Genomic DNA, 13288 nt, shown 5'->3' on the forward strand with positions numbered 1-13288 from the left:
ACAACAAAAAAGGCATCTCATGACATTCAGAGAGTGAAAGGGATTTAAGTCAGACACTGCTAAAATGCTAACATTTGACAGCAGGGATTTACTTGTTACAGAATAGTTCACTCTTATCAACCAACCCTGGAGTTATATGTGATTAATCTTTAAGCATGTTCTCAGAATAACAAATCTCTCTCTTGCTCTCTTAACCCACACAATTCCCCCTCTTGCCCTTTCTCTCCAGAGGACTCTGGGTTCCTAAGCTCCATGCTTAATGAATCCCAGAGTACCAGAAAGAGAAAGGAGGCAGCAAGGGAACACCCTTCCCACCCTGGAGTCGGCCAGTTTAGGAAACAGCAGGTCCCTCGAAGTCTCTGCCAATATGCCTGATAACACAGTACCCAACCCCTATTCCAACCCTCAATCTTTCCTTTTGTTTCTCTGCCTGAACTTTACACATCTTTGACCTTATGTTGTGATAAGTAATTTTCAGTATTAAGGCTGAGTCACAATGTGGGATAGACCCTGACAGATGTCAGAAATTTAACCAGATATAAAATGTTTTAGATTGCTCCACAAACGGCTCTGGAACCTGTACAAAAACCAGGTGCTGTTTGTCTGCCTGACTGCCCTCGAGGAATTATTACAGCTCCTATTGCTTTGCATCCTGGGGGCTGGAACAACCAAGGTGGCAGGGAAAGGCAAAGGACAGTCAGCAGGGAGAAGACAAGAAGGATTTCCCCTTGAGGGAAGTCACTGATTACAACCTGCTGGGATGTGACCCTAAAAAGTAGAACCTTACCCTTCCTCTTTACCCACTATCAGTTATCTTTCTGCATGCTTTCCCCTGACCTTTCTAACCCCCAACGCCTGTGCCATCTTGTGTTTCTAAAGGCCACAGAGAGCCGTAATCAAAGATGTGAGCCCTTGGGCACAACTTTGAATTACTTTCCAGACATGCACTGGATGACATGAAGCAGCTACCCTCCCTACAGTAATTCCTAGTCACAAGATTGCTAAATGGCTGATAAATCTCGCATTGGAGAGAGACATATTTGTTCAAGGTGTGTTTGGAAGAGACAGGCAAAGAATGAAGTGTAGTGACGTGTGGCTAAGTATAGTGACCCATACTCGGAATTTGTGCTCTGCATTTAACCCATCCAAGTGCGCACACACACAGCAGTGAACACACACACCGTGAACACACACCCGGAGCAGTGGGCAGCCAATGCTGTGGCGCCTAGGGAGCAGTTAGGGGTTTGGTGCCTTGCTCAAGGGTCTCACCTCAGTCATGGTATTGAGGGTGGAGAGAGCGCTGTACATTCACTCCCCCCACCTACAATCCCTGCCGGACCTGAGACTCGAACCCGCGACTTTCGGGTTACAAGTCTGACTCTATCCATTAGGCCACGACTGCCTCATGATTTCAGATATTTGTCTTCTTATGTTGATTTCAAATATTTGACTTCTTTTTTGCTTCTTAGAGGAGGGTTAGGGGCTTGGGGAGAGCCAAAAAGAGCTCATTGAGCTCCATGATGCTTGAATCCCCATACTTCCTGCTCAACCCAGTTCCATATTGCTCCAATGACGCCCAGCTGCAACCAATGAACATTCCAGCTCACTTTTTTCATCATTTCAAATTTCTGCCATAAGCCCTTAAGAGCAACAGGGGCAGACCAAATATGGGAAGGAGATTGTGCACTGAACTTGGCGTGACCTTAAAAGCAGCCCTGCTCTGCATGACCTCTGCTTTCTGCTCTGAAGAAGGGGGCTCTAACAGCCAGTGTTCCATGAATGGTCAAGCTCAGGATTTTCCTAATGGATTTTCTTCTTTGCATGCTTCCAATTCATATTGCCATCTCATTTTCTTTTATCTATTGCCCTTTCCCTCTGTTTTATCTCTTTCCTGCTTGTGGGGAAATAGTATTTTGGATTTCTATAAGGGCTTGGCAGTTTGACGGAGCAATCAAGCCGTTCTTTCACTTTTCTTTGAGCTGTCTACCTGTCATTGTCTGTTTCTCTAATTGGATTTTAGAGCAGGTCAGGCAGTGGATAGGGGGATCAGGGAGGTTAGGACTCATTTGCGGGGCAGAAACTTGATAGGAGGCTGAATTGGACTGAAGAATATATAGCGGCTCTATCTAGAGGCCAACAGGTTATCAAGTTCCTCTAAGTCCAGAGCTCTGCTTCCATTTCCCTTCTTTACACTGATAGCTCACTCACTCATGCTTCCATCTGAGCAGTAAATCTTGGGTGTTGTGAAAGACATGCGAATGAATTGCGTACTCGGTATAGGCTAGGTGTCCTAAAACATGATTACCACTGTCAGTGCATACGTGTTGATTATTTCATACTGTTTCGACCTCTCATGACAGACTGTGTAGTTCTCTGTTTTCTCAGAAAATCTCCATCTGGAGGATTAGGGTGAGAGGAAATGCGAGGACTATGGGGAGAATGGAGAACAGGAAGGAGGTGGATGAGTGAGGCTCATTGCTAGTATATACAGGTGGAGCAAATGTGAGGAGGCAGGAGAGATCTCAGTCCGTGCTTAATGCCTGATGGATTTGAAAACAACTGCAATCCATACATGCCTACATCTAGAGATTAAAAATGCTAAATGCTGTTATGATCACGCAAGCAATTATAGTTTTATTCTGAGAGTCTTCTACTTGTCTCTACTGTCCTTTCATGTTATTTGCCTTTCCCCTTCCATCTGAAGCACTAAGCATGCCAAATGAAAAGACAAGGAAACAATAAAACTCCTACCATCCAGGATGGTAGTGAAGCCTGTAAATCGTCATGAACACTTGGGTCATGGTTGGGCAGAGTTGTCGGTTGCAGCAAACCCCCTGGCACCATTTCCTGACTGGACCAATGGGAGGTTCTGGAATATGCTGGATGCCCAGAGGAAGGGTAAAAAAGATGGGGGAGGTGTGAAGCTAGGGGCAGCGTATGTGCCGCACAGCTTGAGACTGGTGCTGGAGGTGGAGACAAAAGGAACAGGATGCTGAGCCCTACAGGAATGCATACGCCCCGGCAGTATGTGCATAATACTCATCCCTCCCGCCCATAAAACCACACTGAAAAAAGAGAGTGATAGACTAAGAGAAATGATAGACACAGAGAGGGCAGGGTCAGTGAGGAACTTCATTAGGGTGAAAGAACTTGGTGCATCTCTCGTAAAAGAAAATTATTTCTGCAGATAAAATTGTAGGGTTGAGTTGACTGTTGCATCACAGTTTCTGGTTATCACAAGAATCAGGGCTGATCAACATGCCACCAATGTGATTCACAGGACTCTGATGTGTGCACTTGAAAATAAATTGTTTACACTGTGCAGGATGTACCTGATTAACATAAAGTGTAAAGTAACAAGACACATGAAAACACGTGTACTGACACACTAAATAAACACTAAATAAATAATTTGGGCATGCACATCTGGGTTAATACAAATCCTTTAGAGCCATTCCAGACCCCACCCCCACCCACATACACATACATACAGTCATATGTATGGACACAGGGTCTAATTTGTTTGTATTTATAACTCTTGTACAAATTTTCAAGTAATAGTAAACTCATGAAAACGTATTTGAAGTATAGCCACCCTTTGCCTTGACAATGGCTTTGTAGACTTATCAGGCAACTATATATGAGGAAGCCACCTGGGATGCTTTTTGAATAATCTTGAAGGAGTTCCCATGTATGGTGGAGACATGTTGGCAGCATTTCCTTCACTATCTGTTCCAACTCATCCATTTGTAAAGGCAAAACTTACATTTGATTACAGAACTAATTTGAATTATTTAAACAGAAGCCTTCAGAGCAAATAGTCATAAGACATTTAAATTCTGTCAACTGTATTCAAACTTTTGACTGTATGTCTACTTTGAACCAGCTGTTCCACATTGTTGTCCCTTAAATATAAGTTCCTATAAAAGCCTGCAAGCTAAAGTAACGTTCAAAAGCCCAGCTGGATTCCAGGCCTGTGTTGTACAGAATGCATGCCATCGTGTCAAGTGTTAGCCTGCCTGGGTGTTGCTTACCTTTGTAACTTCCCCTTACCGGAGGGATCTCAATCCATCCTCTAACATCTTCAAACATTCCTTAGTCTTAGTCACTGGTAACAGTTTTCATCGAAGGCACACAATACCTTATATAAACCCTTAAGCAAGAGGTTTGGACAATAGCAGATATTTGTCACCCTATAGGCCCCTTGGTGCATTGGAATGTGTTCAGTAATATTATAAAAAGGAACATATTGCTAATCCAATCAAGCTTCAAACATGGAGGCCAAACCAGGCCTGGACACCCACCTCAAATCCTATAATCACATTTCCAAAATATTGTTGAAGTTTTTCTCTCAGAGGAGTTAACTGAGACATTCGGTTGATATAGAGAATTAAAAGAGAAAGAAAAAAAAAACATTTGAGTCATTCATCTGTGTAAAGCACCAAACGTCACCTGCTCGGCACGTGCGGGACGACATGTCGGCATATCCAACTGTGGGGACGCAACAGTGGGATCAGCGAGGAGGTAACAGGTGACAAAGAAAAACACTGGCTCCCTCCACTCAACTGATCCGACATCAGAGTGCTGCTCATTCCACTCACTCAGAACAAGCCCAGGCAGGTTGTCACGGCAACAGTGAGGGCACATAGTCTCACAATACCTGCATCACTGGAATTCCATGTATGTGTGTGCGTGTGTATATGCGAGTACGCTTTTATGCGAGAAGACTGAACAGTTCTTCAGAGGCCTCTCATGATCTGTCGCGGAGAGAAAATGCTGAGAACTTAAAATTCCCCTCACATTCATGTCCTTATGCTGAGCTGCCATTTTACTGCTGTTGGCTGGAATCTCAAGCAGTGTTTCCAGCAGTGCTTTAATTACAGATACTGTGTTATGTCATAAACAATGGGTTTATTTCAGAACTGTGTGACACTGCCACTCTTTATGAAGTAAAACAAATGTGTTGCATACAAATATAAAAGGCAAATTTTTGATGTTCATACTGTTTAATATTTCCCATTCCCGTTTGGCTGATATAGTCAGTTGATGTTGACCAGACATGATTTATTCAGTGTTTTATGTTCGCGTGAAGTGAAGGCTTTGGGCTCAAAACCAGTTCCTAATTAAAAACTGGAGTACAAATTCAACCATGCCCAACAACAACCTAATCAAAATCAACAAAAACAACTTAACCACCACTTCATAGGTCACATGCAGTGTCACATGGAAGCTTGTTTTTTCCCCTCAGAGTAAAAACTAAAAAACTAATGTGAGGTAAAGTTTAAAATAAGAAATAAATTCACATTGTCACAAAAAAGTCAGAATTTTTACTCTAAGGCTTCCATGCAGACTTGAATATGTGTACCAGTTATGCATAGGCCTATACGCTGAACCGCTTTTTGATTAATGAAAAATTACAGGCAAAGAACCTAGTGAAACATTAATCTAAACAAATTGTTCAATGCCAACTCCTTAACGTTCACAAAGATAACCTGTTCCACAGAAACAATCATTAAATGTCACCTGTTAAACATGGTGTTCACAAAGCTTCAAATGTCCTGATATGATCAGTTAGTTGTGTTATATTGAGGAGCAAACTGAAACCTGCATTATCATTATGCATCGCACAATTATGCCACACTTAACTGGGAAGATTCTAATCAAGCGGACACACACTGCCACTTCCTTACTGTCAGCTTCAATCAGTCTATTTAATTCCCCCCTTTCCCCCACTTAACTGCTTGATTAGATTCTTTCCAGAACAATCTTTCCCACCAGTCTCTCACAGAGCTTAGTAAACATCCACACAATAGCCATTGCAATGAAGGAGCTATTGTCACTGAGAGTGTTTGCCTTCTCACAGAGGAATCTCTTTCTTTCAGGACTAGAAGACTGTTTTTCCCCTTTTCCGCCTACCTCAGGGGTGGTCTGGCGGAGATAACCCAACGGAGAGGTGCTGATACAGATCAGATTTGGCAGAACTGGCTGGAGAACGGCCCACTAAAACAGTCGTAGTTGAGGGAGAGGAAGATAGTGGCAGGTCTGCCTTGGAGCTCTTTCAAAAACCTGATGAATGCTTATGAATGAAAGGAGTGTAGGGTTATCTTGTGGATTGATAATCTTCTGTAGTTGATTATGTAAAGAGATTTCAGGTAATGGAATAACTAGAGTGATGACTGGACTGGGTTAGTTATTGTTGGACCGATTTTAGCTATAGCTTTACTTCATTTTAAGCAGCCAGAACATTAAGTACGACTACGCTGATTGCTTCAGACATATGAACAAGATACTACAAGACCGGTCTTTTTAAAACATGTGCTGCGGCCACTTTAATCCTGGGTAAAGCAATGTTTCACATTTGTAACTTAAAAAAGGGTAAGCATATATTTCAACCCTGAAATATGATGAAAATACTGCTCCTGAAGAGAGCATCTGTTAACAGATATGTTGCTTTTGCTGTGCTAACATTAAATGTGGTGCTAAAACTATGTTATAGTGAGTTGTGTAGAAAAAGGCAACCAATCATAAACTAAATAGTGCTTACTTTGGTTATTTAAACAGGTTGTGTGCCTGCATGCATTCATTCAATGTTACTGACTTCATTAATATGCAAATAAGAACGTTGACCCAACTGTACAGTGAAATTTTGATACCTGAACACCCAAAATATGAACAGTGAAGCATAGCAGGATTTAGAAGGGTTATGGGTTAACAATTTCAAGTGGAAATAGCCCATTAATGTTGTCTGTTACATGTCATTTGAGATTAATTGTTATGGTGGGGCAGATGATTTATGTGGTTAGATGTACCAAAGAGAAAACCTCATTGCTTAGATCTTTCCATGGTTTATCCACTGCAGGCACACTCTGTTGATGATTAACAATGAAAATTTAATCCATTCTTTGACATGATGCATTAAAGTTTATCTAAGATCACCATGTTAAGTCCACACCTGTTCTTTAATCTTTTTTAATTACGCAACTCATGAACTACATGAACATGAACTACAGCCCTGATGTGTATATTATTGTCTCCGGGGTCAGTTATTAGGGTCAGTGACATGCTTGCAATTATGCACTGATTCCTCCTTAATGTATTTTAAACCAAGAACTTCCTGACTTTATTCAATACACCTACAATTCTTATTCTTTCTTTCTTTCATTTAATCCCACATCTTTTTCAAAGAATTAATTAATGAACGAATGTGTTCCAAATGTTTAAACACTGAAAATATTTTCATTTAAATCTGGAAATACAACTCGAATTCCAGAAATGCTGGGACATTTTTTAAATTTGAATAAAATGAAAACTAAAATAATTTCAAATCACATGAGCCAGTATTTTTTATTCACAATAGGACATAGATATAACAAATGTTTAAACTGAGAAATTTTACAATTTTATGCACAAAATGAGCTCATTTCAAATTTGATGCCTGCTACAGGTCTCAAAATAGTTGGGATGGGCATGTTTACCATGGTGTAGCATCTCCTCTTCTTTTCAAAAATGTTTGAAGATGTCTGGGCATCGAGGTTATGAGTTTCTGGAGTTTTGGTGTTGGAATTTGGTCCCATTCTTGCCTGATATAGGTTTCCAACTGCTGAACTGTGGTCGTCTTTGACGTATTTTTCGTTTAATGATGTGCCAAATGTTCTCTATAGGTAAAAGATTTAGACTGCAGGCAGGCCAATTCAACACCCGGACTCTTCTAATACAAAGCCATGCTGTTGTAATAGCTGCAGTATGTGGTTTTGCATTGTCCTGCTGAAATACACAAGGCCTTCCCTGAAATAGATGTCGTCTGGAGGGGAGCATATGTTGCTCTAAAACCTTTATATACCTTTCAGCATTCATAGTGCCTTCCAAAACATGCAAGCTACCCATACCGTATGCACTTATGCACCCCCATACCATCAGAGATGCTGGCTTTTGAACTTAACACTGATAACATGCTGGAAGGTCTCCCTCCTCTTTAGATCGGAGGACACGGCATCCGTGATTTCAAATAAGAATGTCAAATTTGGACTCGTCTGCCCATAGAACACTTTTCCACTTTGAAACAGTCCATTTTAAATGAGCCTTGGCCCACAGGACACGACGGCGCTTCTGGACCATGTTCACATATGGCTTCCTTTTTGCATGATAGAGCTTTAGTTGGCATCTGCAGAGTGCATGGCGGATTGTGTTTATTGACAGTGGTTTCTGGAAGTATTCCTGGGCCCATTTAGTAACGTCAATGACAGAATCATGACGATGTCGTCTGAGGGCCCGAAGACCATGGACATTCAACAAAGGTCTTCAGCCTTCTCCCTTACGCACAGAGATTTCTCCAGTTTCTCTGAATCTTTTGATGATGTTATGCACTGTACATGATGAGATTTGCAAAGCATTTGCAATTTGAGATTGAGGAATGCTGTTTTTAAAGTATTCCTCAGTCTTTTTAGGCATTCTTTCAGCCTCTGCCCATCTTTATTCTGAGAGACTCTGCCTCTCTAAGACATCCCTTTTATAGCTACTCATGTTACAGACCTGATGTCAATTAACTTAATTAGTTGCTAGATGTTCTCCCAGCTGAATCTTTTGAACATTTCTTGCTTTTCAGCCCTTTGTTGCCTGTACCAGGCATCAAATTTGAAAGTTCATTTAGTGGATCAAAGTGTAAAGTTTCTCTGTTTAAATATTTGTTATGTTCTATTGTGAATAAAATATTGGCTCATGTGATTTGAAAGACTTTTCTTTTTCATTTTATTAAAAAAAAAATGTCCCAACATTTCCACAATTTGGGTTATACATTTGGGAATCTAAATGCTAAGTAAGAGAATCATTCAGAAAAAAAAGCAATATGCATATATATTTACATGACACTTGAGAAAGAGGCAATAATTAGAGGTGGAGAATGAATTACAGAACACAGGTAATGATTCCTGTGTTAGCTGTTCAAGCTGGAGATGGCATGGGGGAAAAAAATGTTTTTAAGCCTAGATATTCTAGTGCACAGAGATCTGTACAGTCTGCCGGAAGGGAGAGGTGCAAACAGGTTGTGGCTGGGGTGAGAGGGGTCTGTGATTATGTTACATGCCCGTTTCTTCACTCTGGAGTTGTACAAGTCCTGAAGGTTGGGCCGATGCACACCAGTGATCCTTTCTGCTGTCCTAACAGTCCGTTGCAGTCTTCTTGTATCTGATTAGCTGGCTGACCCAAACCAGACAGACAGTTATAGAGGAGCACACAACCGACTCGATAACAGCTGATTAAAACTGTGTCATCTGTGCCTGTGGCAGGTTGAACTTTTTCAGTTGACGAAGGAAGTACAACCTCTGCTGGGCCTTTTTCACAATGGAGTCAATGTGAATGTCTTACTTCAGGTCCTGGAGATGGTGGTACCAAGGAACTTGAACGACTTGAATATATGTATATATATATATATATATATATATATATATATATATATATATATATATATATATATATATGTAGTAGTCAACATTTGAAGTGGATAAAAAAATAATCAAAGTTGAAAGAAAGGTTTTGATCCACTTCAAATGTTGACTACTGTATATACATATATATATATATATATATATATTTATATATATATACATATACATAACAGAGCTGGGTAGATTGCTTGAAAATTGTAATCCCTTACTGTTTATTGGACTATTGGATATCACCCATTAACTTTCAATTTCACTCCAATTGTATTCATTTGAAAGAAGAAAGTCATATACTGTACACCTAGGATGGCTTATAGGTGGGGAGGGGGGTCATGGGGAAATTTTCATTTTTGGGTGAACTATCCCTTTAAACAATCTACAGTATCATATAATATAATGTAATATACATAAATGATTTAATAATGTAGCAGAAGGAAGTGGGTGCGTACATTTGAACAAATTATGTGATAAAAATGTTAACCAAAGATTACAATTTACATCTGTAAAATACAATTCATTAAATTTCTGACATTTTATAATTAATATGATATACAGTATCTCACAGAAGTGAGTACACCCCTCACATTTTTGTAAATATTTTATTATATCTTTTCATGTGACAACACTGAAGAAATGACTAGGTACTTTGCTACAATGTAAAGTAGTGAGTGTACAGCTTGTATAACAGTGTAAATTTGCTGTCCCCTCAAAATAACTCAACGCTGGTCACAAAAGTGAGTACACCCCTAAGTGAAAATGTCCAAATTGGGCCCAAAGTGTCAATATTTTTTGTGGCCACCATTATTTTCCAGCACTGCCTTAATCCTCTTGGGCATGGAGTTCACCAGAGCTTCACAGGTTGCCACTGACGTTGCGCTCCTCCACCTTCCGTTTGAGGATGCCCCACAGATGCTTAATAGGGTTTAGGTCTGGAGACATGCTTGGCCAGTCAATCACCTTTACCCTCAGCTTCTTTAGCAAGGCAGTGGTCGTCTTGGAGGTGTGTTTGGGGTCGTTATCATGTTGGAATACTGCCCTGCGGCCCAGTCTCTGTTTCAGTATGTCACAGTACATGTTGGCATTCACGGTTCCCTCAATGAACTGTAGCTCCCCAGTGCACTCATGCAGCCCCAGACCATGACACTCCCACCACCATGCTTGACTGTAGGCAAGACACACTTGTCTTTGTACTCCTCACCTGGTTGCCGCCACACACGCTTGACACCATCTGAACCAAATAAGTTTATCTTGGTCTCATCAGACCACAGGACATGGTTCCAGTAATCCATGTCCTTAGTCTGCTTGTCTTCAGTAAACTGTTTGCGGGCTTTCTTGTGCATCATCTTTAGAAGAGGCTTCCTTCTGGGACGACAGCCATGCAGACCAATTTGATGCAGTGTGCGACGTATGGTCTGAGCACTGACAGGCTGACCACCCACCCCTTCAACCTCTGCAGCAATGCTGGCAGCACTCATACGTCTGTTTCCCAAACACAACCTCTGGATATGACGCTGAGCACTTGCACTCAACTTCTTTGGTCGACCATGGCGAGGCCTGTTCTGAGTGGAACCTGTCCTGTTAAACCGCTGTATGGTCTTGGCTACTGAGCCTCCTGTGCTGCAGCTCAGTTTCAGGGTCTTGGCAATCTTCTTATAGCCTATGCCATCTTTATGTAGAGCAACAATTCTTTTTTTCAGATCCTCAGAGATTTCTTTGCCATTTTGCCATATTGAACTTCCGGTGACCAGTATGAGAGAGTGAGAGCGATAACACCAAATTTAACACACCTGCTCCCCATTCACACCTGAGACCTTGTACGAGTCACATGACACCAGGGAGAGAAAATGGCTAATTGGGCCCAATTTGGACATTTTCACTTAGGGGTGTACTCACTTTTGTGGCCAGCAGTTTAGACATTAATTCCTGTGTGTTGAGTTATTTTGAGGGGACAGCAAATTTACACTGTTATGCAAGCTGTAAACTCACTACTTTACATTGTAGCAAAGTGTCATTTCTTCAGTGCTGTCACATGAAAAGATATAATAACATATTTACAAAAATGTGAGGGGCGTTTAGATACTGTAAGAGCCCCCTTTTCCCCAATAGATGCCACAATACAATACGAAATTACAATATGAAAATTAAAATTACAATACGAGACATGAGTTCACTGTTCATCACTATTATAATTTTGTGTTGCCAGATTTTTTTTTAGCACTGAAAGAATAAAAACACTTCAGTTGAACTTGTTGACAGTCATGCTTGATTTTCAGTGTCAATTTCTTCAACAAACAATGGCCTTTGGCTGTAGAAGCAACATGGACAGGTGGTGTAACTGGTTTGTGACAATTGGCGTAACCAGTATTTTTCATAAAAATATAATTATATACAGGGAAACTAATGTGGAATAAAATGTAATCATCTAGTTTAGTACAATAATATATATAGATGAGTGCTGGGATGCTCAGGACAGTTTTGAAAACCATTCCAGAGACATGTTCTTAATGTAAATGATATATAACATATTACATGCATGCATAGTTTTATGGCAGCTTTAATCACCTTTTTGGTAACTCCGACTTAACTTATCATGACTTTGCATGCTCGTAGTTTCTTTCGCGATTTGATATGAAATGATACAGGCTATGCGCGCCTTTGTGCGTGTATTGAAGAGCAAGCGCTGGTTTCAGGCCTGAAGCATCTGAAAAGTCTCCTGTTTGATGTGCAAGTAAAGACATTCTGCGACTGAATAAATGCACTTCTTGTCAAGAAAAAAGAGCAGTTATGAGTGGGGTGGCCAACTCTAGGCCCCACCCCTGCGTTAAATAATTTTAACTCTTAAACTGAAAAAATGAATCGCCTGCGTTAACGCGCTAATTTTTACAGCACTAATATTATATATTAAAAATGACTTCAAATTATAATATATATATATATATATATATATATATATATATTCACAGACAAAAACAAAATAATTATATATAATTGTAATTATACATAATATGTATTCTTTAAATGCAACAATTAACATAATGCAGCCCACATTTTACACCAGTTTTCTTTGTGGAGACTGGTGAGGAACAGGCAGATTTATGGCAGTTGTGACGCAGTTGTTGAAGCCACTCCCCCTGTGCTTGATGCGTGACTGCGCTCAGTAAGTCACAGCGGTTATTTGAACTGATACGGCGGGGGATTGTCACGACATCCGCCGCTTAAATGTGTAACACAACGCGCTGCCGTGAAAGGAGCCGAATCGCCTCTGTGTTTCTCATGCAAATCTATTCACAAGGGCTCTTCCTCCATCTATAAACACACAGACACGCACGAGTTCAGCTGTCCCTTCAAACATGTACGTAAGCCTATTGCCTATTCTTAGCCAATAACCGTCTCTTTTAGAAAAGTAAAGGAATGTAAGATCATGTTCCTGTCTCTTTTAATGTATTACGGGCTACAACGCTCACCCACTCCTCGATTCTCTTTAAATGTGGGTTTATTTCCTATAATAGGCTGCTTGCATGAGGCTCTCCAGCCAAAGTCAGGTGCCTTGTACTTTATAGCACTCTCTCACGGAACTGGGACGATAAGTTAACAGCAGTCACGCAACTGATATGGAAAGCGACATACTTGCCATCAGCTTGAATTGATTTGCGAGATTGGGTTAACACACTTTTGCGTGCAGACAGCACGAAAAGACCATTTGATGTTTAGGTTCCCTGGGAGGCACAAATCCCCCAGGACTGAGCGCAAGGCTGAGCAGTTCTGAACAATAACGCGCACACATATACAATTAGACACATGGCACGCATTTTGACACACATTCATAGATTAAATATTTAACCCTATGTGCA

The 13288-nt window shown here is 40.7% G+C and overlaps 1 protein-coding gene across 1 annotated transcript in view; it reads left to right on the plus strand.

The window, feature by feature from the left end:
• Positions 1-12576: 12576 nt before the first annotated feature.
• The window catches only part of lekr1 (Leucine-, glutamate- and lysine-rich protein 1), a 140198-nt gene continuing 139486 nt past the window's right edge, over positions 12577-13288 (plus strand). Inside the window, exon 1 of the mRNA XM_079374447.1 lies at positions 12577-12789. The gene's annotated coding sequence lies outside the window, so the exon portion shown is untranslated. The remainder of the gene's footprint in view (positions 12790-13288) is intronic.

This window comes from Barbus barbus, assembly GCF_936440315.1.
Source record: "Barbus barbus genome assembly, chromosome: 23".
Classification (NCBI taxonomy): Eukaryota; Metazoa; Chordata; class Actinopteri; order Cypriniformes; family Cyprinidae; genus Barbus; species Barbus barbus.